The 25,797-nt window shown below is 45.1% G+C and overlaps 1 protein-coding gene and 1 long non-coding RNA gene across 3 annotated transcripts in view; one reads left to right on the top strand and one right to left on the bottom strand.

Moving 5' to 3' along the window:
- BACH2 (BTB domain and CNC homolog 2) overlaps window positions 1-18,078 on the bottom strand; it is a 374,289-nt gene extending 356,211 nt beyond the window's left edge. Inside the window, exon 1 of one of the 2 annotated variants that reach the window (XM_082475207.1) lies at window positions 17,954-18,078. The gene's annotated coding sequence lies outside the window, so the exon portion shown is untranslated. The remainder of the gene's footprint in view (window positions 1-17,953) is intronic. The other variant, XM_082475211.1, reaches the window with a different exon arrangement.
- A 308-nt stretch (window positions 18,079-18,386) lies between these two features.
- The window catches only part of LOC309667178, a 139,285-nt gene continuing 131,874 nt past the window's right edge, over window positions 18,387-25,797 (top strand). Inside the window, exons 1-2 of the long non-coding RNA XR_014267586.1 lie at window positions 18,387-18,456; window positions 18,943-19,174. This is a non-coding gene — a long non-coding RNA (uncharacterized lncRNA). The remainder of the gene's footprint in view (window positions 18,457-18,942; window positions 19,175-25,797) is intronic.

The following is a 25,797-nucleotide window of genomic DNA, read 5'->3' as shown; positions in this document are numbered from 1 at the left end:
GCACTGTGGAGAATCACTGTAAAATACTCAGACTTCAAAGGTTCCTATAAGGTCAAAATATGGAATATGTACAAGCAAAAAAAAAAAAAAAAAAAAGGCTAAATATAAAATCAATCCATTATGAGATGCTTTTATTATTTAAATGTCTCTTTTGAGTATTCTTAACAGGTACTCAGAACCTTAATCCACTCTGGAAATTTTAAAGAATACAGAAGAAAAAAATTTGAAGAAATTAACATAATTTTAAAATAAGAATCTCATCTTATATATTAAAAAGAAAAAAATCACTATTATATTACATTTTAATTGCTATAAGCTGCCCCAGTACACAAGCAACCTAACTTTTACTTTAGGGGAAAAATGGACACATCAATTTCAAACTAATTCAGCAACGAAAATTTGTTTTGCTTTATGTATACATAACATACAGATTTTTTTTTTTACTTTTTAAAAATTGAGATATAATTGACATATAACATTACATTTGTTTCAGGTCTACAACATAGTGACAATATATTGTGAAATGATCACCCAAGTAAGTCCAGTTAACATCCATCACCACACATAATTACAAATTTATTTTTTCTTACGACGAGTAGTTTTAAAAATCTACTCTCTTAGTAACTTTCAAATATAGAATACTGTATTATTAACTATAGTCAGGCGTTTTAAATTGATAATGTCACCTATGAACTGGTAATTTTCAGTTGAGTTTATAGTTTACTAAATAAAATCACTGAATCTTAAGAATTATGAAGAAGGACCTTAGAAACATTGAGCCCAGTGCCTCTCAAACTTTAATGTGTAAGTGAGTCCCCAGAGAGATTCTGATAAAATGCTGATTGTGAGTCCATAGATGTGGAGTGGGCCTGAGATTCTGCATTCTAACAAGCTCTGGGTGATGCCCATGCTACTGGTCCAGGAACCACACGTCGGGTACCGAGGCTCCAGTCAAGCCTAAAGGAGACCCCACAGCTTTTGCTTGGGCATCTCCAGCCACCAGGACCTGAAAACTGCCTGCACCGGTAGACGCTGCAGGGATCTGACTTGTGGAGCAACAAAGAAAGTTGGCTTCCTCTTCTAATGATGGAAGAGAGACACCCTTTCTCTCCCTACATCTCCTTTTTTCCAAGGTAAACTTCCCCACTTCCTTGGCTACTCTTAGAAGTGATCAGTTTCCAGATCCCTAACATCCTGATCACAGAGGATGCTCCCTCCATGGTCAACATCTTCCTTAAAATAGTCCCTTGGGACGGGGCGCAGTATTCCCTACATGGGACAGCCAGGCCTGGGAATAGCTGAGCAAGACCACTGCATTGCCCCATCTAAATGGCACGGTTCACTTAACCTGGCTCTATGCAAGTCTCACCTTCTGTAAGCACCAAAGACCACACTGCACTGGCAGCTCACAATCTTGTAGAGAAACTGGTACCAAGCAGGTGTGCAAATTCTGTACCTGAACAGGTTATTTTTTTTTTAACCCAAATGTAGGAATTTACATTTATTCCTGTTAAATGTCATCTTGCTACTTTTGGCTTGGCATTTTCTGAGGTAATTTAAAAATAACAAATCAAATGAGAAATATTCTCAGGAAAGAACAACTCACAAAATCCATTTCAAATTTATTATCTAATACGTAATATGTATACACATATGCAAAAAACCCACACACTGTTAAAAAATAATTATAAAAAAGAACATCGCTGGGACCACTTTTCAGGCTGGAAAATAAAACATTTTGAGGACCTTGGAAGCCCCCAAAGAGTTCCTTCCCCACCCTATCCCACTCCATCACCTCTAGAGGTAACCACTACGCTGATCTTTTTGGGTGGCAATCATTCCCTTAATTTTCTTTACAGTTGTAACATCTATATATACATCCCTAAACAATCTACTTAGTTTTGCATGCTTCTGAACTTAACATAAATGGAATCATTCTGTACATATTCTTCTGTGTCTTGCTTCTTTCATTGGACATTATGTTTCTAAGATTCATCCATAGTGGTTCATGCATTTTCGTTTAACAGACACTTACACAGAACTTACTACATGCCAGTCACTCTCCTAAGCATGTCAAAAATATTAACTCATTTAATCTTCCTAACAACACTATCAGGTAGACACTATCATTTTCCCCAGCATACAGATGAGGAAACTGACCTGCCGTGAGGTTAAGAAACTTGCCCAAGGTCACAAAATTAAGTGGCAGACCTGGATTTTGAACCCAGGCAGAATCCTTGCTCTTCAGCACATCTCTCCACACCCTCCTGTATGTGGTGTTATTGGCTCTTTTCTTTCATGGCCAAAGAGTATCCCAGTGCCTAAGTACAGCAAAACCAGTTGATTCAATATGATGTTGATGAGTATTTGGGTTGTTTCCAGTTTTTGCTCTTATAAGCAATGTTTCTTTGAACATTCTTGTCAGTGTTTCTTGAAGCACATGAGTAAGACTTTTTCCTAAATGTATTATCTAGGAGTAAGATTGCTAGATTGTAAGTTAGTAACAGGTTGAACCTGGTTAGGTAATAAACTGTTTTCCAATGTAATTGTATCAAGTTATACTTCTACCAACTATCTATAAGAACTCCCATCCCTCCACATCCTTACCAACACATGGTACGTCAGGTATGTAAATGTCTGCCAATCCAGAGGGTATGGTATATTACTACGATTTTAACTTGCATATGTTTGATTATTAAACTAGCTGTCTGGGTTTCTTTTGTGAAGTGCTTGTTTAAGCATATGAATGTACAGCATCATTTTTCTATTGGGTTGTCTGGCTTTTTCTTATTGATTCATGTGTTCTTTACATATGCTGGACCAGTACCATAAATGTCCCACAAATATCAATCAACCACATTGTGCTTGTTTTCTCACTCTTCATGTTTTAATGAACGGAAGTTCTATTCACAATTTTTTCAAACAACAGAAGTGAAGGCCTCCTCACACATTTTAAACTTTTTGTACTATTACAGAAGAATTTCCTAGGGCTGCACTTAGAATCCTTCATATCTTTTCATTAATTATATCTTAAGAAAGTCTAATTTGGGAGTGGTCAAGAAAAGGACAGTATGCTGACAATGACTGATATGGAACAATAAAGCTGATGAACCTGAAGTCTATAAAATCTCAAAGGATATCAACTTGGGAATTTGGACCATTTCAGCAAATCCCGCAATATTTCGAGGACATATACAGATCCAACTCCTCCTTTTAAGGCTTTCCTGTTGTCCAGTCTTTGCCAGCTCTCTTTTCTCCCAACACCCACCACACTTACCTCTACTATTCATCCTGGCCCTTGATCACATGCTGCCGTGCACTGTACTTCAAATGCTTCATGCTTATATATGTCACCTCCAAGACGAAATGTAACTTCCCTACAGACTGGGACTGTATTTCACACACCACATCCTGGGCCTAACAGAGTTTGCTGCAAAGAGCAAGCCCCTCGATAAGTAATTCTTGATTTGTGCAAGAAGAAAGTTTAGGACAAATTAAAGTAATTCTTGATTTGCGCAAGAAGAAAGTTTAGGACAAATTAAAGTAATTCTTGATTTGTGCAAGAAGAAAGTTTAGGACAAATTAAAGTAATTCTTGATTTGTGCAAGAAGAAAGTTTAGGAAAAATTAAAGTAATTCTTGATTTGTGCAAGAAGAAAGTTTAGGACAAATTAAGAGAACTTCAGAGCCAACATGTATAACTCATACATTAGGAAACTGTACAAAATAAAAACATAAACAGTTCAAAAGATATTTAACAGAAGTTGAGTGAGAAGAAAACATTGATGAAAAATATATCTGAAATGGTAGCGTGGGAACAGGTTATAAGGAGCTTTACAGGCTCTGCTGAGGACAGTCAGTAAGTCCATTCATTCATTCAACAAATACGTGTTTAATGAGCAGCCCCTTAAGGCCAGACACTCTTCCAGGCCCTTGGACTTCCACAGTGACCAGAGGAGACAAGGGCCCCTGAGTCCCGGAGCTGATTTCATAGTGAGGGAGACAGATGCACAAGCAAGCAGTACATACAGGAGGCCAGAGGGTGATAAAAGCTATGGAGAAAAGGAAGGAGAGGAGTGGGCTTGGGGTGCCTGGGAAGGAGGATGGTTCCCCCCAACTCCACAGGGTCAGGGAAGGCCTCTCTGATGGGGGCAGGAGACAGCTCAAGGCCACAAGGGAAGACTGTGTGTCCCCCGGGATCTCCTTCCCATTCCCCCAGACCTACCAGGCTGTACGAGCATTTTAACAGCAAGAAGGCAATTCGAAGATCCCTACCCTCTTTCACACCCTGAGTTCTCAGCCTCCTCCTCCCCCTAAGTCTCCCCAGTCACCCCACCCCATCCTGATGCATCTCTGACCCCATGGGGATTCTCCAACTCCAGGCTGGTGGCAGAGCCATCTCAACGTCTTGTCCTCCTTTGCAGATTTCCCTGAATCCAGGCCTACTTCCTCCCTGGCTTCCGAAGCTGGGGCCTCCCTTGGGTTTTTTCGTGGTTCCTCAGAATCCAGCCTCCTTCCCAGGATGCGTTCTTAGACACAGGTGGGAAGCCAGTTCAGGCTCCCCTTCCAATTTTCTTCTCGCCTGAAAGACCCCTCCCAGAAACCAGCTGTGGGCAGGGATGGCAACAGGAGGACCCGAGGCCACTGCAGGGCCTCCATGAGCAAGAGGCCAGGGTCAGGGAGGGGAACCATGTCGGTGCACGTGTGTTCACATGAGTGTTACATATATGTATATAGAGTGCGTGCATATGTGTGCAACATGCCTGGGTCTGTCCAAGAACGATGTGAGAAAGGGTGTGGGCATGTAGGCAGGAGCAAAAAGAACCTACGAGAGCAAATGAGAAGAGATGAGTGTTCACACAGAGAAAGAAATGCAAAACTTGCCAAGAGAGAGAAAGAACAAGAGGCCCAGAAAGGAAACTCTACCAGCTAGCAAGACACCAGGGTAAAAAGAGTAACAGGGAAGTATAAGTATTAAAAATCAAAAATGCTGAGAAGATGGCAGAAAACAACAACAAAAAGATCCATCTAAAAGGAAGTGTGAAAGAGGCAAGACCGACACAAAATTTCAACTAATAACGTTCTTATTTTGCACTTCTCTTTATAAAGCATGTATATCCCAGATCAAGGCTGATGTAGCAAGCAAGGCACAAAGGCCACTGGCTCTAGTAGCTAGGAGACAAGTGATGGAACATTTCTAAAGATGAAGTGTTTAGAATGAAAATAACTATAAATGTAAATGCAGATGCTAGTCTCATAGTCTGGAAATTCAGTTGCTTTCACTACAGAATGTAAAAAGGAAAGGCTCTTGGGTAAGACCTTTGCAGTACAGAGCTAAGAGAGTGATTGCTGTTGGTCTGACCAAACTGCAGGCAAAACAAACCAAAACAAAACAACAAAACAAGAATGCTCCCACACAGAGATGCAAGTAGATAGATAGGCTGCAACATACAAACACACACCTAAATTCCCTGTGATGCTCAAAGGTTTCTGGGCAGCCCTGCAGCCGTGGAAACGGGGCAGCACCCTCCTTCCTGTGATAGCTGCTCCTTCTCCACTCGGCTGTTTCCTCTGACTCGCATTTTCTGTGACCCTTCCTCTTGGAATCCTCTGACAATGACTCACATGGCAATAGGCTAGTCAGCGGTCCCACAGCCCACCACAATAGACGCTGTGTAGGAGGCGGGCAGCTTGGCCGACCAGAGTCTGGACCAGTTTTTTCCTTTCTCTGTTCAGGGAGGATTTGCTTTTCAGCCACATTTCCCTCAAAACACAGCCCCGACAGGAGATGCTTACTGCACAGATTTCTAAACGATGAAATGATCTGAGTTTGGCGACTTGGTCATAACGAAACTAAAAACAGTAAGACGAAAAAACAATAGTGTGATCGTCACACCTACAAAAAACAACTTTATACTTGGGTGAAATCAAGAGATCAGGAAAAAAAAAAGCTCAAACTAATATTTTCCAACCTTTCACTAACAGCTAGGGCTAAAACCACATGTTTTGAAGGTCTTGCACTGTGTTATTATTAGAAGTCACAATTCTATCGATACTGATGAGTCATTTGTATCGGCGGAAACCAAGAACTTCCATCAACATCATGTTACACACAGTCACTGTGGCTTGGCTTTTTCTTTATTACTGGTCAAAGCAGCTTCAGCATGCTTATTGAAGCCAAAAAAAAAAAAAAAAAAAGGAGGCGAACTCCACAAGGGAGTGCAAAGCTTTCCTTTCCCCAGCTGATCTAACTTTAATCATCCTTCTCAAGATAGTTTAGGATGCTCTGATAAACGTGTATCTGCAAAAGGAAGTTTATTTATAAACCTCAAAAAAGTAACATTTTCACTTTCCGATGAAAATAAGCAGAACTGAACTCCAAAAACAAACAGTGAAACCATTTCTGAAAACACATGCCAGCTTTAAAATGACCCAAGGTCAGGTTTGGGGTTTTGGGTTTTGTTTTTTTTTTTTAACCTTAATAGCATGCAACAGATATAAACAAAATCTGTCATTACTTAAGGACTTGAACCACACAAAACAAAGTGGGGCTGGCCGCTGAGCATCCCCCTGCCCGCTGCCCTGCTCCGGGCACACGTTCCTTACTCGTGCAGGGAGAAGTGGGTCAGGTCCGGCTTATACCAGGAAAGCCTAAGTCAACGGTTCAGGAAGGTTCCTTCTGGTGCTTCGGAGGAAATAACAGCATAGTCCCTTCCCTTTACTCTCATCCCCCTTCCCCTGGCCCCAAAAGAGTCCCAGAAAATTAAAAGGAAGTAAAAATCGGTTTTCTTGGGGGCTTCCCAGAAACGCTGTGATGCTTATGCAGTCTCGGCCAAGGCAGAAATATGCCCAGTTTTCTACCTGGGAACCAAGGTCGGCAGTGACCACAGATCTGAAAATAGCCTCCCAGCAGCTAAGTGGCCGAGGTGCTCTCCAAGGCAGCGCTGGTGCTGTGGGCAGATTACAGAGGGGCCAGCTGAGGGCTGTAACAGCTGCATGAGTCAGCACTCGCTGCTGGTAGGAAACTGCTGACATGCTGAATGACTCGCGCAGGCAGGAGGTGCACACACCTACCCGGCCAAAACAAAAACAAGGTACATGCAAATCGGCCAACAGGAGGAACCTCTCTTCCCTCGCAGTTCCTGTTTTCCAAGGTTAAACCCCAAATAGACACAATCTATGCCGCCGCTCAAAAAGCAGTAGTCACAACTGATAATAATGAATACTGGTAATAAACAACTCGCTCTCCGTGATGTGATGTGTGGAACAGCTGCGTTCAAATCTCACGAGCCAGTTAATTTTAACCGGTTTTAATTTTAACTGGATTTAACTGCTTTTCCTCCCTTCTGAAAAAAATCAAAATAGTTACCCTATCGACCACAAAAACTGGTAACAGACAAGCACAGTTCCTGTTTTTCAGAGGGGACTTACTTTCAAACCCACAATATCGAGATGCTTAACATAAGTGGAAACTTAAAATTTATTGTTTGATGTGGGAGCTTAAACCTGAACACAAACTCAGATCCCACAAACGTTCTGGTGTAATCACATCTCAGACTGAGTCCTATCCATCCTTCATCTCCCTTCTCTCACTTAATACCGGAGCCAAAAATCTAGAGGAAAATGGGTTGTCTGGAACTCAGAACACATTTTCCCATAGAAAGAACGCTATGTTCAGAATATTCCATGAAGGCTGTCTCAAATTTAAAATATGAGTGAGAGGTTACATTTATAGTTTAAAAAGAGAAAATAATACTATAACTGTAGTTCTTCCAAAGCCAATTAAAAACTCTTGATTGACTGAGGAAACGTCTAATTAGAGGAAGATGGCGGACAGTCTTCTAGATGAGACTTTTTGGACTCTGTCTAGTTTCACCCTGGTTCTCTAAGCATGATTTAAATGGTTAATTTCACTTTAAAATGCATGACGTTCTCTTACTTTGGCATAACATATCATTAGAAAAATCTTTACAGTTGTGAGTACTGTTTGTTTTGTTTTGTATGCTCCAAAAAGTTGATCAAGAGTTGGAAGAAAAAAAAAGAAAGGAAGAAGGGCTACAAAGAGGGGATACCAGGGAGAGGGGAACAGAAAGAAATGGAGTCAGGGAGCGAGGAAGGCACAGAGGCATAACTAAACAGAAGGCAGAGGAAAAGTAGGAATTAGGGAGAAAAAAAAAAAAAAAACTAGACAGTGTACTCCGAGAGAAGGGGGGAAACTCGTCACCCAGCTGCTCAGAGATCCGACCTCAAAGGAAGAATGAAAGGTGAGTCCAGCAGGACATTTCCACAGACTGGCGCTAGATGGCGCCATCAACTCAACATAGCATGGTTGCTGGAGGCGTCTGCGTCGGGGAGGGGTAGAATGGAGGGCAGTTCAGACTCTTCACAGCTGGGTATTCAGCCTGCAACACTTCTATACAAAAGAAGCATGGCTTCATTAATCAATCAACTTCTCCAAATGTCCAGATGTCACCACCAACCGTGCTAAACGCACGGGGCATGCCAATTTTGAAATAGACTTAACTCAATTTTTATAATAAAACTGTAGGCTGGGGAGGCAGATAAGTAAAATCCATTGCTTTTTTTTTTTTTTTTCTTTTAAAATTCAACATTTAAGGATAATAGAGTATTTCGGGTTCACTGCTACTGACTAACTGACAAAAATTCCTAATCATACACCAAGTGGTTTTCCCCTGAAGCTCTGTTTAAATGTCAAATAACATACCATCTCGTTACCCGGGTTTATGCGATCAGATCCAGTATCTGGCAAGAGAAAGGTGATGCTCGCTGGCAAACATATTATCACATTAAAAATTACCTGCCCTTCATATTTTTTTAACATCTTTATTGGAGTATAATTGCTTTACAATAGTGTGTTAGTTTCTGCTGTATAACAAAGTGAATCAGCTATATGTATACATATATCCCCATATCTCCTCCCTCTTGCGTCTCCCTCCCACCCTCCCTATCCCACCCCTCTAGGTGGACACAAAGCACCGAGCTGATCTCCCTGTGCTATGCGGCTGCTTCCCACTAGCTATCTATTTTACATTTGGTAGTGTGTATATGTCCATGCCACTCTCTCACTTCGTCCTAGCTTACCCTTCCCCCTCCCCATGTCCTCAAGTCCATTCTCTATGTCTGTGTCTTTATCCCTGTCCTGCCCCTAGGTTCTTCAAAACCTTTTTTTTTTTAATTTTTTTTTTTAGATTCCATGTATATATGTGTTAGCATACGGTATTTGTTTTTCTCTTTCTGACTTACTTCACTCTGTATGACAGACTCTAGGTCCATCCACCTCACTACAAATAACTCGATTTCGTTTCTGTTTATGGCTGAGTAATATTCCATTGTATATATGTGCCACATCTTCTTTATCCATTCATCTGTCAATGGACACTTAGGTTTGCCCTTTGTATTTTCAATATTACAGTGGTTTATATGCTCTAATCTGCTTGTCTATATTCTCTGTCTCCAGGGTTGGGTTTATAAAGAGCCCTCTCTTCACTCAGGAATTCCCTCCCATCACCAGGGTACCTACCAGTGTATGAAATTCTACTAGTCCCATCTCTAGGGTTTTACTTCTTTGGCTCTGTCTCCTGTTAATAAGCTGATGCTTCAGAAAGAACTAATGCACGAGGTATGCTCAGTTACTTATACCCTAGTAATATGGTTTTCATAAAAATCCTTTTCTGAGATTGGTTTTGAAAGGGAAGGCGGGGACTGGTTAAGAGCATTGGGTGGCCTAAAGGCAGCAAAGCACAGAGTGAAGAAGTCAGGGCAGAAAGCGGCCACTGGGAGAACTGAGAGTGAGCCTTGCTGGTTTCTTTACAATTGCAGCAAGGACCGCCACCCTGATGCAGATCTTCCCAAGGAGATATGTGAAAAGTAAGGGTTAATGCTAAGTATGTCTACATTTTCCTCTTGCTGAATGGGTAATAATGTCTTTTATAGTTAATTTCATTTTTTTTCACAGTTTGACTCTTCAGGGCTCATTCATTTGCATAATATGGAAGCTTGAACCTATATAGATGTTCTACAAATCAATGCAAGTAATTCTCATACTAAATCAGCAGCTTTAATTTAAGCTCATCATTGTTTGCATAGAAATCTTTATGCACTCATCTGCTTGATTTTTTTAATCACTTAAAACCTCCAACAGTGACACACTAAGCATCTCCCCATTTAGCCATCTCCAAAATTTGAACTAAATACTGAAAAATAAGCACAGTACATTCATACGCTTGATCATTTCCCAAATTAAGCTTCAAGCATATGCTTAATGTTCCAGCAGCTCCAAAGATAATGCCGCTTGACTAAAGATGACAACTTGGACGTCCAGCCCAGGACAGAGCTGAGTCAGCGTTCTAAACAGTGACCCTGCAAACCCGGGGTAATCAGGGTCACTGCCAAACCAACTGCCTAGCAGAGTCCTTTAAAACCATTCAAATCTCCTGTTGAAGGTTGCAACATGCTAATCTGGCAAGATAATCTCTTCCTGAAATTGACTAGAATGAGAGCAAAGGTTACCTGCTTTTATCTGTTACTAGCAGCTAATATTTCTAATTAGGAACTCTAATGGAATTGGTTCTGAATGAAATTCTTCCTCCTCAGTAGAATAATCTACCTATTATAGGAATGGTTTCCTACACCTTTTCCTTCCTCATCCAAAAAGAAAGAAAGGAAGGAAGGAAGGAAGAAAGCTATAAACAAATTATTCACATAACAAGAGGGTAGGAGCATGAGTTACAGGAAAACCCTGGGACCAGAGTCATGGGATTCATGTTTTGTGTCTAGTTCTTCCTTTGTCTTTACATGTCATCACTTCAATGCTCTGATCCCCAGATGGACACTTAGAAGTGAGGAATGCAATTCTTAGAAAGTGAGTCAGATGAAAGACAACATTCACTCAGGTTCACTGAGAAATTATTTTTCAATTTTATCTTTCAGATAGATGTCAATAACATATCCAGTATTTCAGAGTGAGATGGCCTATATTTCCACTTCTGAGACCTGGTAGAGAGCAAAAAGGAAAAGGGGGCGCAGAATAGCACAGTGGTTAAGAGAACAAGTTCTAGCATCAGACACCTAGTGTCCAATCCCAGCTCAGCTACTCATTAGCTGGATGACATCTGTGCCTCACCTTCTAATGATCACACCTGCCTCTAGGTGGTTATATGGATTCAATGAGTTAATATCAGTAACACACATAGCAGGCTCCCAACACAGGTTAGCTACCATCAGAGAAAAAGAAAATAGAGGAGTTTCAGCATACACTAAGGTCAATTTGTTTTAAATAGACACTGCCCGCACTCCTAAATTGTGCTAAGAATGGTCTATATAATCATCCTCGGTCTGCAGAGGCTGGAGACCCTCCCACTCTCGGGTAGGCAGGGGCTTCCAATAAGCTGGACTCACATTTTCACTAGAGACCCTCGCCCAGGGCCCACACACATCAGCCAACTGGGAGGGCACGGCTGGGTAGCTTCTAATCATTCAAATATTGTCAAAACGACCCTCAATGTGTCCAAAATAAGAATGCTAACTTGCATTTTTTTCCAAGTATAGAAGCGAACAGTATTCTTGGCAATTAACAATTCTGTTTTTATCAGGTTCTAAAGACACAGGTAAATAAATCAATTCTGGACTCTGTATACAGGAACCATTATTTGCCAAAATGACTCCACGGGTTATAGCATGGTTTATGCAATACTCCAAAGGGCCACAGACAGGAGCAAATTAATAGGTTTGGGAGAGCTAGCCTCCAGTTTCAGACAGGCCCTAATGGTAGCTCACTCCACAATTCCTCGGGGAGGGCAGCTCCAACCTCCCAACCAGGTCACATTCCCCAGTACATTCTCCAGTGCATAAAATACCTTTCCTTCACAGAACTTGCAATAAGTTATCTGTGGCTGTCTGATAAATGCCATCCCTCCTACCAGATGGGGTGCTTCATGGGGGTAGGGCCAGGACTGGCTTTGCTCTCCACTAGCACCATGATCACCTAGCACTGCGCCTGCCACGTAAGAGATACACATTTGTTTAGTGAATGAATGAGGCACTTGCCTCTAAAGGCTGGCATTTCTGGACACTTGGCCCATTTTATGGCATCCACGAGCTCCTGTTGCTCAGGAGAATACAGGAAAATAAAACCTGCCGATAATCTGTTGGTACTAGGAGACTAAGCAAACTTCCTGAGCTGCACCTTCACTTTGTTTCCCTACTTAAAAGAACGGGAGTAAACACGCTAGGCTCTCCCAGCTTTAAACTCCAAAGTGAAAGTCCAAGCTAAGCCTTCTCTGGAGTAGACTTGTGAAGAGTCCGGAGGAAACTCCTGAAGCAATCGCAGGGGAGAGACAAAAGGATGGCGCAAGACTGAACTTGACAATGGACTTGGAAACTCAAAAAGTTTCCCTCTGCGACTAACCTGGAGTTTGTCCACATGCCAGCTGCAGGCTCAGAAACAAATGGAGACAATCACGAGAAGTATGGGAGGACTGGAAAGGGGAGTATTTCAATGCTTGGGAAAGGAGGAGATGAGAGCTGACACGAGCAGGAGAGGGAGCCGCTAGCAGGGGCATCAGCGCCGTGTCCTACCGCCACCAGGAGAGGAACGAAGAGGTCAGGGAGGCAAATGACACAGCTCAGAACCAAAGGCCAATTTATTATCAGGCTGAGGAACAAAAGAGAAGCTAACCAGGGGAATATGCTGGAGAAGTGGTGATTATGAGGTCACTGGGGAAGACTGAGAGACATTTTGGCTGTAATTCCAATGACTAGGATGAACAAGCACGTGAAATGCTTTCAGATTGGGGAGATTTATTATTTTGGAAAAAAATAGCTCAAGGAAAAACAAAGGCAACATTCCTGCCTGATTTTTGAAGTAGTGCCATTAGTAGGACAAGGTTCAATTTCCATATTCTTTAGAAAAGAAATGGTCCTTGAAAAGGACATCCTGGTGGTTTTAAGGAGACTTCCAGCTTTAGGGAAGCTGAGTAGCATACTGATGCTAAGAGTAAGTTTCAGTTTTAGGGGAACTGACATTTGAACCTAACAAAAAGAAAAAAAGGGAAAAAAAGTAAAAACCTTGAATTGACAAAGGAAGAACTACTTTTCTATTAAATATCATCCCAGACCAAAAAAGATGAGTAATATTCTGGGCAATCTGAGTTTACAAAATGTTTAATTCACAGCAGGTTTCAGTTTGGACTTGAACAATTTGTAAATATTTACATAAAATTTAAAAATGGAATAGGAATGGGTTATATGCTGTCATCGACAATACAGGAGTGATTTTCTGTCATTCCCAAGGCCTTGGTGCTGCTTTCCCTAACTCGGCTTCAGCTTTGCCAAAAGCTTCTTATTTTCTTTTCCAGAGTAATGCCAATTTTTGCAAGCAGCCCTGACTTCTGAACTGCTAGTGCCTCTGACAGGGTCATATGTCACTGGAGCCTCTTCAACATCCCAACAAGGAAAGGAGGAGACAGGGAAGCAGATGCGGTGTTTGCTGTCTGAATCGCAGATTTTGACAGATATGTTGCATATTGCATTGTTCCCTGTTCCTTGTACGTGAGGGTAGGAACTGGGTTCTCTGTATGCTATGACCCCTACCCCACGCCCAGTCATTGACTCAGGGCTGGATTGTGTATATAGGACAGGGAAATAACCTTTAGACAGTCAGGACAACACACACTGCATTCTGATGAAATTCTTTCCAACGAGAACCTTCCTCTTCTGTAGAATGGGCACAATGCCTGCTTCATAGGGTTGCCTTGAGGAGTTAACAAGATTATGTGCAGGGAAAGCAGTTAGCACTGTTTCTGGCACATGGTGAACATTCGATAAATCACAGCTATTGTTTTAGTGGGTGTTCACAAATGTCAAATTCTCATGGAGGAGCCCTTAGGCATTAAACAGGCATGTTACCCCATTTGGTCAATAACAACTACATAGAGGGCAGGTGACCCAAAAGCAATGGATTATTTACCTGCAGAGGATTATACAGTGTCCTTGATATTAATTATTTGGACTTTCACGTTGTATTCTCTGTTAAAAAGAAAGCTATCGATCCCTGAGTGGGACTCAGTGTTGATTTCGTTTGATTTAGAGTTCTGTTTTTCTTGCATTTTTCAGTTTTCCTGACCGCTGTTAACCATTCACTTGGTGGAGACTCACAAACCGTCTCCTATGTGCCAGGCCTTTAGGAAATCGCCAAATACAGAAATATTAAACAATAAGATGTTTTAGCTCACTCAGCAGTGGAAGCCAGGCAGCCTGCAGGCCAGCTCTGGCACTTACAATGTTCCCACCCAGCATTTAGAAAATGTTTGAGTGAATATTTAAAAATTAGCGGATTCCACATTAAAACCCCTGATATCCAGCCTCCCTCGGAAAAATCAGAAGATGTGGCGACACAAAGCCAGTATTCCCACCCATTCCTGCCTGGCAACAGTCGACGACAAGGAACTGAGACATAGTAGTGGTTGCCTGCCACTCCACGTCGTGCCCCCTCCTCACGGAGACCAGAGAGAAATGAAAATGAAGGGCCCCATGTTCAAGAATTATTAAGGCTCTCAAGAAGACAACAGCAGAAGATTAACCACGTGTGAGGTCCTTCTGAGAGGGGGAAGGGGCCCTGTGCAACAGTGCAGGTCACATGCCCACGAAACTGGTCCTGCTCCGCAACCCCTCAGCCAGACAGGGAGGGTATTTATTTAACCGAGTATAAGCCAACATTTACAAGAAGCCAGACACTGTACCCCCTGAAATCTGAGGTATACAAAAAGTAGAGCAGTGGAGCCCAGCCCTGCTGAGCTAGACAGCCACTAGGATCTCTCTCCTCCCTTGTTAAGGCTGGATCCATACCAGAGACACTAAGCATGAGTTAATCCAAGTAAAATTAAACTGCTCCCAACAATACAGATTGGCCTGAGCCCTTTGTTGGCATCACAGGAGCCTCGATCACAAATTCTGAGGAACAGCTCACAAGCGCTAATGAGTTAAATCCCCATTGGCTGTGCAGACAGTGGGCTCAGAAGTGAAGCGCTGGCCTAGGAGAGACGTGAACGTGAACCTGACCATCTGGCTCTCTGCGACTCACTTTGATCACAAAATGAATTGCAACAAATTGAAGAGCACATGGCTAGAGTTAATTGTCTCATCTGTAATCTGAACCTACTTTTAGGCGGTTATTATTACCCTCCATCAGGTGGAAACGTTTCTGACTACCACCGCAAAGTGCATTTTCCTGATGAACTGTAATGGATCATTAAATTCCATATCAGAATAACAATACTTTGCATTCATGCAGTGCCTTTCATCCAGGGATGTCAGAGTAGTTTGCAAATAATTAAGCCCCTCACACTGCAGCCGGAGGTGAGTGGCTGGAAGGGACTTGCCTAAGGACACTGAGTCAAAGGCATAACTCAAAAGAATGGCTCTCTTCCAGGCACTGATAATACTGAAAAGTGACTTGGGGGGTGCGGGTGTCCCTGCCTCCCTCCCTCCCTTTCTGCCTTACCTCTTCTCCTCTATGGAAGATCCTCACATGCAACATATAAAGAACTGACAGGTACCTAACAGGCATGCATATAATTTAGCTATGAGCTCAGACACACACATATGTGAGAATGTTCTTCCACGTAATCCTGGCATATACAACACGAACTGACATTTCAATCCACCTGCAGAACTGACGGACACCAAAAGAATTAACGCATTTATGACTACCAAGTGGCAAACGTCATGTCTTCCAAAATCCAAAATGAAAATATTCAGCGCAAATAAAATATGTTCTAACAAAAGTACTTTATTCCATGGTTGTGTTTTCCATTTCTGGGACCCCCATTTGAATGCTATTCAAGTTTCAGGAACAGCAAATAGGATGGAAGTGGACAATCAATGCATTTTTTTAAGGCAGAACACTAGGAGGGAAAAACATTTCAGCCACTCAAAGTTTTGGGGTGAAATGATAAACTCCTGAAAACCTGAATTTATAATGGAAATGCTGACAGACCTTTCACGGGAGCAGTTTGAACGCAACACTTATTTAGCAATCTCTCTTACAGACTAAAGACTAATTCTAACAAGATGTCATTTTGACTCACGTTTACTATTACCTGGAAGAAGGAAAAACGCCGTTTGCTCGCGAGCTGCGAGCTGCGAGCTCCGAGCTGCCGGAGCACCAGGGTGGAGGCAATCTCACATTTTAAGCAAGACGCCGCCGCCTTACCAAAAGAGCCTCTCCACCGAAGGAGGAGCAGCCCTTCCCGCTCAGCTTCTTTCATGTCAGCCGGAGCCTTCGCAGCTCGACATGCCTTTCCTACATGCTACATTTAAATGATCTGAGAAAACCGTTATCAGAGTTAACATCTCTAATTTTACTCTAAACAGACAAAAGCAAAATATCTCATTAGGCATCATCTCCGCCAAGGTTCGCACTAGGCAGGAAAGGATTTTTATCTAAAGTAATTACCCATTTTAGTTAAACACACTCAACAGATGAAATTTACACAGGGAGTCAGAGACTGCAGCACTAGACATTGAAGGTGAAAACCGAGGAACGCCGCGTCCCGCCGCCCGCCCGACAGCCGGGAGTGTGCAGCTCAGTCGGGGGTGAGGCGCCCTCGTCCCTCTTGTTTCCCAGGGCCCAAGGGTCGCGGCGACGACGGTGACCGGACAGGCAAATTGCGAGGCCCTCCTTCTCGGGCCACAGACAAAACCATCGGACAGCGGTTGTGCAGGAACTTCCCCCAAGTTATCAAACTCCCCTACACGCGAGAGGATGCTGGGGATACCCTGCGCGCCCACGACCCCCGAAGCCAGGGGTGCGCGGCCCCTTTCACACGCGTACACCCGGCCCTGCAGGCTTCCTCTCACGGTCCGAGTTCCTGCAAATCCTCGGCCAAACGGAGGTCGCCGAGATGCTCACTCGAGTCCCCTCTCGCAGCCGGGGTAGCCCAGGAGCGCCGCCCGCCTCCCTCTCCATCGGCGCTCGGCTCCTGAGCACCCACCCAGTGAGAGGAGGAAAAGTGCGAGACCCCACAGGGAGCCTCGGCGTGGGGTAGGTGGGGAGGTGTCCCCTGGATAAACTCCTCTCCTAGGTGGAGCTTCTGGGGCTTGCAGACTGAAGTGTGGGCAGGGAGAGGAGGGTGTGTGTTGCACTTAGATTTCATGCAGAATCTTGGGGGAGGAAGGTGCAAGATTTCCCTCTCTGAAGGCACGTGCCCCTCGGCTTGAGCTCCCTGGGACGCATTTCAACAACCTGGTCATTGGTATTAGTGATTCCACCCAGCGCGCAGCCCAAGGTCTGCGCCGCGAGCCAGCAGCCTGCCTCTTCCCGGGACCCTAAACTTGGGCTTTGATGCCCCGCCAGTCGCTGTGGTCCCAGCTACCCGGCGGCGACTGACAGCCGAGCGCAAAGCTTCGCGGAGCAGCCCCGGGCGCGGACGCCGCGGGCAGGGAGGAGGCCGCCCGGCCTGGCACCGCGGGCGCGGGCTGGGGGCCGGGGCGCCCGGGCCTCGCGGGGCCGGGAGCGAGCCGTGGGTCTGACAGCTGCTTCGGCTCGCGCGGACGCGCGCCTCCCTCCAGCCCGCCCTCCCCACGCCTGACTTATTACCCTCTGCTCCTCCTCCCCCTGCTGTTCCAAAACACCCGTCGACGCGAGCAAAATACAATGCCGCCTCGCCCGCCGTAAACAGCCAGGCGAGAGAGCGCACAGTCGTCGCAGCGCGTCCGCCGTCTCGGCTTCCACCCCCTTACCGTTCCTAGAAAATGCCATAAAAGCGGGCAGGGCGCTCGGCGGGCGGCTGCGCGCCCGGCGGCCGCGGCTCCCTTCCCGCGCCGCTTCCCCACGCTTCCCCTCCTGCCCCGCGCGCCCGCTCCCCCCGCCGCCAACTTGCCCCGCCGCCGCCCCGCCCGCCGCCGGGGCCCGGGACCCGCGGCCGGGGACTCACCTCGTCAGAGAACTTTGCGTCCTTTTTCGCCTCCTCTTCCCCGCGTCCTCCCGGCCCGCAGCCTGGGAGGGGGGTCACCGAAAGCTCGCGGAGAGGACGCGCATCACATGGCAGCACGTTCCCAGCCCCCCGAGTGTGCCGGGAAGGGGGAGGGGAAGGGTCGAGGGGAGGCCGGGGAGAAAGCGAGAGCCCGGCGGCAGCGAGAGTGGGCAGGCGGGGTGGCTAGGGCGGCGGCGGGCGCTCGCGTTAGGGCTGCTGCGGCCGCAGCCCGGGCGTGCACGGTCGCTACTGCTGCCGCTGCTGCTGCTGCTGAGGCGGCGGCTGTTCGGCGCTGTTTGCTCCGGGCCGCTCGGCTCCCGCTCTCCCCGGAACGCCCACACTCTCAATCGCTACATTGTTGACATTCGGCGCTGACGTCACCCGCTCCCCATTCACAATAACTTTACGGGAGCCGGGCAGCGCACCTCCCCGGCCGCTGGGGCGCCGTACGCCCGGCGACTAGCGTAAGCCGCTCCGCGAATGGCGCTCCGGGGGCTGAGGCGGGGGACGGGGGGCGGGCGCGCGCTCGGCCCGCTCGCGGGAGGGGGCGCGCCTCACGCTGCCGCCGCCGCACTCCCCGCTTTGTGCGTCCGCGCGGCCTGGAGGGCCTCTTGCTCCGGTCCCGTCGGCCGCCTGGCTCGGTGCGGCCTTGCCCGCGACTCGCAGGGGCCTTGAAAGGCCAGGGCTGGGGGCTACTGGGGTCGGGGGAGAGGTGAGGGCTGGTGTGGCACCTGGGGAGGTGGGGGGCAGAGCCCATGGCACTAGACCCAGGAACGGGAGCCAGACCTCGAGACCTGGGATTCCGGGTTTGCCTAGCGTTTCCCAGGAGGGGCAGGAAAAGATGCTCCACGGGCCCCTCGAAGCTGACCGGTCCCCCTCTTGGGAGGGGGTGGGGCGAGGAAGAGTAGCTTCTGACCTAACACTGATACTGACGTTTGAATCCTTTCCAGGAGGGCCTCGGCCTGTCCCACCGAGGGAGCCTCTAAGTCCCCACGCCAGGGTTTTGGAAGGGGCGCGAGCAATCGCGAAGCTCACTGAAAAGCCTACCTCCCAGCTGCAAATCCTCAGCTCCTGATGGGTTCCAACCTCCCCCCTGCCGCCTGCTCTGGAGGCCGCCAGGGTGTTGCTGCTGCACTTCAAGGCCATCGTGTGGCTGCCCAGTCGGAAGAAAGCTTGATGGTGGTAAGGGTTTTACAGAAAGTAATTAGGACTTCGACTGAAGGAACATTTGCAATAAAAGAAGGTTGTGTTAGCGTAGTGCTGGTGCCTGCCACTTTACGCCTGTTGAGGCCAAGAAATTCTGCCACGTTCCCTGAACACCTATAACTTGGGCCCCTTGTGTACAGGCAGTATCGTATTATTACATGTGGTGCTGATCTCTAATGAATATTATAAAACTTTGGCTCGCTCAACTGAGAGGATCATAAATTCCCCTCCCCCCCTCCCCCCGTAAAATGGCACTGGCCTATGCTGAGGAAGCAGTGAAGCGCTGCCCTGGGAGTCTTGTGATATCAGCCAAAGTGTTGCTCTGAACCACCTTCGTTTGAGGGCAGAGTTTTAAAAGGCCCCGTTTTGAACGTCTGCGTGGAAAGCTAAGCGATGGCCGAAAGGAAGCGGAAGAGGCCAAGGTAATTTTTCTAACAGCATCGCAGAGATTCGTTGGGTAGGTGGAGACCCACGCTGGGAGTTTTCCTCTGCCAGCATCTCCAGTTTTCAGATGAACAGACGTCTCAGAGGTAGGAGGGGTCCTCAGCCTCCTGGCTGTGGGTCTGGTGCCCCCTTTGACAAAACACCCTGCTTGTGAGGTCCCTGCCTGGGATGCGTGATCTGCCTTGACGGGACCATTTCTTATAGTCTTATGAACAGTGATGTTTCTGCATTCCTCATTCTTGTAAGCATGTGAGTGTCAATGCGATAACTTTTTGCGTTTTTGTAGGGCCAAGAAATGTTTTTCTCACAAGAGCCAGGCTTGAGAAGATCCCTATGAGGGTCCAGTAAATTCATTTCTCTTGAAACAGGCCGTGGCCGCCCAGCTGTGAATGGAGTTGGGTGCATCAGTGTGGGGTGTGGAGAGGGGGTGGAAGGGGGTACTACAAGCCCATTTTGCCACCTTGCTTCTGGTCCCAGATGGATACAACAAAGGCTATTAGGTCATTTCAGTTAGTCTATTTGCCAAAGACTCAGACTGGAGCTTTCTTAGTTTGAAATTCTCAAGTATGGAATGGGACAGCAATTAGAGGTGAAAAAAAACAAATGCAACTATGATAGGTTGTATTATTTAGTCATTCAAGGAGGTTGAACTAGGCCAAGTTGATCTCTAAGGTCACGTCCAGTAGTGCAATCATGTGCCTCTGTGGCTGTCAGTAAGACAAAATCTCTGCCTTTGAGGAGCTGGAAGTCTGGTAGGGAGTTAGTTACTGCATTTTCAAAGTTAGAAGTGGGTAATTTGAATTAAAGCCTGTAAAGCATATTCAGAATTACATGAAATTAGGATGGTAAATCAAGAACTGGACACTTTTAGCAGAACTGTTGCAGAGGTTAAGCTGTGGACGGCCTTAGCACTCCCGTCGTGAACGTTTGCCGGCCATTCCCTGGGTTTGCAGTGCTGCTTTGGGCACTTCAGGCTTTTACAATGTGAAACAGATGCAGGTCCTTCCCTCTGTATATTCATGGCGGTAACTTGTGTAGGGGTCAATTTATTTCCCGTGCCTGCAACATTCAACATTTCCTGATATACTTTTCTTTTTCCTACATAATTAGATGTGTGTGCTGATCCAGAATATGGGTTTCATCTGTGATGCATTTCTAAGGCAGGATATGATTTCCAGGGACAATAATTTGTACCATAACATTGAAGTCAGTAAACTTTATCCCTATAAATCTCCTTGATTTTGTAAAATAAAATAGGAAAGATTAAAATATGCAGGAAACAAAAAGCTGAGCAAAGGAAGACAGAAGAAAGAAGTGAGCAGTTCCCAAGTCTTTGATTTTTTTGCTCTCCAGCACCCTCTTATAGGATTTGAGGATGTTGAGAAGATATAATGGGTTTTCTCAGGCAGAATTTGAAATGTGGTACCTTAAACGAGACATAGCAGGAGAAAGTTAACATCAGATGAGAGAGAACGGAGTGAGATCTTTAGAGGGAGGATACCAAAGTCAGGAGGAGCCAACGCACTGAAGGAAGTTCTGTTAAGAAGAAACTGAGTTCTACTCATTGGGCAAATTCCTCAGAATTATGACTGAGGTTTATGATTTCAAAACCAGATGTTTTCAAGTGTATCGGAACCATAAAACCTCAGCTCAGTACTGCACAGGTGACACCTGGGAAAACTGGTGAAATCTGGATAGCTTTGAGTGGTGTTTTGTTCAAAAATTATTGAGCCACCTATATGTGGCAGGCACTGTTTTACAAGCTGGCATGCAGAATTCTCATTCTAGTGATGAGATGGGATGGGGGAGGGAGACAGAAAATGAACTGACTATATATATATATATATATATATATATATATATATATGTATATATATTTATGTATATATATATATGTATATATATGTCAAGTTGTATGTTGTAATATCTGGAGGTGAAGAGTGTGCTGTGAAATCAAATAAAATAGGAGCTCAGGAGTGCCAGGGGTGGGGCCATTCTTAGACAGGGTGATTGGGTCAGAGAAGTTGTCCCTGATGAGGAGGCATTTGAGCAGAGATATGAGTGAAGTGAGGGGGTGAGCTCTGCAGCTATCCTGGGGAAAAGCTTTTCAGATACGGAGAAGAACAGGTGCAAAGGTAGAGTGGACTGAGGTAGAGTGGACTTGGCATGCTCCAGGGACACCAAAAGGGCCACAGTGCCTGATGCAGAAGAGCAAGAAGGAGAGTAGCAGGAGATGATGCCAGAGGGCTAGCCAGTAGGTTCTAGTTTAGGTGAAATCTACAGGGGTTTCTGCAGAGAAAGAACATGACCTGGCCTCAACTCCTAAAAGATCATTTCGTTTGCTAAGTCGAGGGGAGGACAAGAGAGGGAGCACAGAGACCACTTAGGAGGCTATTGAGATAGACCAAGAGGGAGGTGATGGTAATTTGGACTGCGATGATAGCTATAAATGAAATCTAGATATATATTCAAAGTAAACTAGATAGGATTTATTGACAATTCAACTGTGGGATGTGAGAGAAAGCGGAGTCAGAGGAAATCCTAGACTTTGGCCTAAATAGCTGATTAACAGAGATTCCATTTCATGAGATGGGGAAGGCTACAGGAGGAGCAGGTATGGGGGGAGGTTGAAGTGTTTGCATCTGGATAAAGTAAACTTCAGATGCCTGTCGACATCTAAGTGAAAACGTCGAGTAGACAATTAAACATGGGAATTGAGACTTCAAGAGAGAGGTCCAGACTAGAGATGGATACCTGTGTGTCATCAGCATAGAGAATCTGTTAGCATGGGTGAAGAAAAGAAGAGGTCGGAGGACGAGACCTGGGGCATGCCAACATTTATAGGTCAGAAGATGAAGAAAATGAAGATCTGGCCAAGGTAGCTGAGAAACAGCCCCAGTGAGAGAGAAGGGGAGAGGGGAGTGTAGCATCCTAGAAGCCAAGTAAAATAGGATGTCTCGAAAAGCAGGGGGTAATCCGTTGGGTCAGTGCTGCTGATGGGTGTTACTGATGAGAACATACCATTGATTTTTTAATGATCTGAGGGCATTGGTGTCTTTGATGGAGGGGAGTGGTAGAGACTAACCCTGGCTGGAGTGGATTTGAGAGAGACTGGGAGGAGAGGAAGTGGAGGCAATGGATATGGACCACTCTCTAGAGGAGCTTTGCTGTTAAAGACAAAATGGGGACATGGGTAGAGGGCAATGAGAGAAATTAGAGCTTGTTGGTGAGACGAATCCAGTCAAGAGGGGAAACTGTTGAAGCCAAGAGAGAGGGGATAACTTTTGGAGTGAAGTACTTGAGTCAGGTAGGGCCAGTTCATCCCCACAAGAGGAGGGAAGGCAGCTCAGGTGGGGATGCTCAGGGATGCTGGTATGGGGTGGTAGGAGATGCTGGGAGTCCTTGTCTGAGTGATTCTGTTTTCTTAGGGGACTCAGAAGCGAGGAGATCAGCTGATGGTGGAGGAGGGATGGATGTAGGAGTTGGAGGAGAGAGAAAAAGTGAACCAGTGCAGGGCGATGTAGCAGGACTGCTGGGCAGCACAAAGTTTGAGGGTTGCTGCTAGAGTCTTTGTGGACATGCCACTGCCAGGAAGAGTTATTTCTCATTGTATAAAATCTCATACAAGTTTTGAAAAATAATCAGTGTATTCCAGACTAGAGAACATTGTAATTTTCCGGAGTAACTAGGATCATGCAGAAATTTTACTTCTAGCTATTGTTAAATTTGGCTGGCAGCCTTTTTGCTTTTTAACAACACATCCCTCTTATTTATCCCATCTTTATCTCCCCCAAGATCACCTCAGTTCCTAAGAAGGACTTTGGAAATAGTCCTTAAGAAGAAAATATGTTCTTACATCATTATCTATGGTAACATAACCCAAGATCTTCTATTACCATGAAGAATTGATGCCACATAAAATTTAAGTGAAATACATTAATTCTTCTTCATGCACGATTGAATATTTCTTGTGCCGATGAGAGATGAAAAATTAGAAAACACTGGATCTTATCCTTAAGGAACTTAAATTTAGGTGGGGAGTCAAAGCTAACATAAATTAAACAATTGACAAATGCAGTGATTTTATATTTAATTACTTTTATTAATTATTTCATGTATTACTCATAATTAATATTTAAAATTATTCACATAGAAATTGTATTTATTGGAATTTATACTATTGAAAAAATTGACTATTCAGAAAGATTGTTTTGGTATAATAGCAAAAAGAAAATAGAAAAATCTAAATGCCTTACAGCAGAGAATTAGCTGAATAAGTGGTGGCTCATATATAAAATTGAATATCATGGGTTCATCAAAAATGATGTTGAAGAAGTACATATACTGGTATTTCAATGCTTTATTAGTACTCTTTTTTTTTTTTTATTTGTGGCTGTGTTGGGTCTTCATTTACTGTGTGAGGGCTTTCTCTAGTTGTGGCGAGCGGGGGCCACTCTTCATCGCAGTGCGCGGGCCTCTCACTATCGCGGCCTCTCTTGTTGCGGAGCACAGGCTCCAGACGCGCAGGCTCAGTAGTTGTGGCTCACGGGCCTAGTTGCTCCGCGGCACGTGGGATCCTCCCAGACCAGGGCTCGAACCCGTGTCCCCTGCATTGGCAGGCAGATTCTCAACCACTGCGCCACCAGGGAAGCCCAGTACATTTTTTTTTAATTGCAAAGCAGTATTATCCCCAAAGTGGAAAAATTGTCTAAGCGTCCATAGAAAAAAGTGTGGAAGGATATATACAGACCGTATTAAAGTAGTTCCCTCAAGATGAAGAGCTTATGAGTGGTTTTTCTTTTTGCTTAACAGGTTTTTAATTTTTTTCTCTAATATAAATGTATGACTTCTGTAATAAAGAAAGCCAATAAAAGTTATAAAATTCAAGATGTGTGTAATTAAATTCTAATAAGAACTTAAGTGTTGTAGGTGTTAAGAGGAAAAAATATTTATGAGGGCTGAAACAGCGAGGAAGGTTTTCACCGAGAAGGTGGAATTTGAGTTGAACGTCAAGGCTGGGAAGGATTCAGAGGAGGAAAAGTGGCTGGACATTCAACACAAAAGGATCCCCAGAGGCTGGACTTTGGTCTGACCAAAGCGTCCATGTGTTGGAGTGTTAGGAAGGAGTGAGATGTTATGACATCAAGAAAGGTAGATCAGAAAGTTATGGGAGAAACTGCCTGCTGTGGTCAATAAACTGATTATTTTCACCAATCATTACATCTTTGCTTAAGAACCTTGAAAAAGTCTGGCTGTAGACACAAGTAATCTGACAATTTTTGGATGACTATGAAAAGAAAGCCTTGATGATTTTATTCTAATACAAATGTACTCGAACTTGACAATTTTTTCCTCAACCCAGCTTCTGAGTTTTTGAGGGGCATAGAGCTGAGTTCACTAATTCTATAGCAGTTTCCCCCAAAAATATATGACTATACTTATAGTTTCTAGTCTGTTTTTAAAAATAAACCTGTTTATGTGATATAAACTACACAAGAGCATCCAACCTGAACGCTGGTGACAGCTGAGAGCTGGTCAGCACAGCTGTCCTGCGCCCACGTGGATGCGTCAGGCACGGTGCCTGTGTGGATGACCGAGCTCTGGGCCTCGTCTGTCTCTCCATTTTCCGGAGATGCTTCCTACAAGCAGTCTCCCTCAGCACCGCACACCTAGGCGCTCACCTCACTGCACTTCAGAGGGTAGGTGTGTGTGGAAACCCGGTGACTCATGCCCAGACTTAAATGGGGTGTCGGGTGATTTTGCAGATGGATGAAAACACTGAGGCCCTGTGTTTGTTCCAGTTTCACTTCAGCACCCTCTGGATTTACAGCTTTGCCCAGGTCTGTCATCGCCAGCCAAATCCTGTTGGTAGGTTTCCTCCATCCTTCATTTTCTGAGGCTGGAAAGGGCGGTGTGAAGGTTGGTCTAGGAGTGTCTCGGGATCGTGCTGGGCCGTGATCCAGAGAAGGGGACCCAGATTCCCAGATCTGATGACCAGTTCGTGTGATCCAAAGCAGATACTGAATCAGAATGTTTGCTTATTAGTGTATTATAATCTCCGGTGGGTTATTTTCAGGATAGCCTACTTCAGTCTGGAGAGAGCAGAAACGGAACACTAAAAATTCTTTTCTCTCAAACGTTCCTGTTTCAAATTC

The sequence above is a fragment of the Balaenoptera physalus genome (genome assembly GCF_965194825.1).
Source record: "Balaenoptera physalus genome assembly, chromosome: 9".
Lineage (NCBI taxonomy): Eukaryota > Metazoa > Chordata > Mammalia > Artiodactyla > Balaenopteridae > Balaenoptera > Balaenoptera physalus.
Note: the sequence above shows the minus strand (reverse complement) of the source record. Positions and strands in the feature narration are given on the sequence as shown.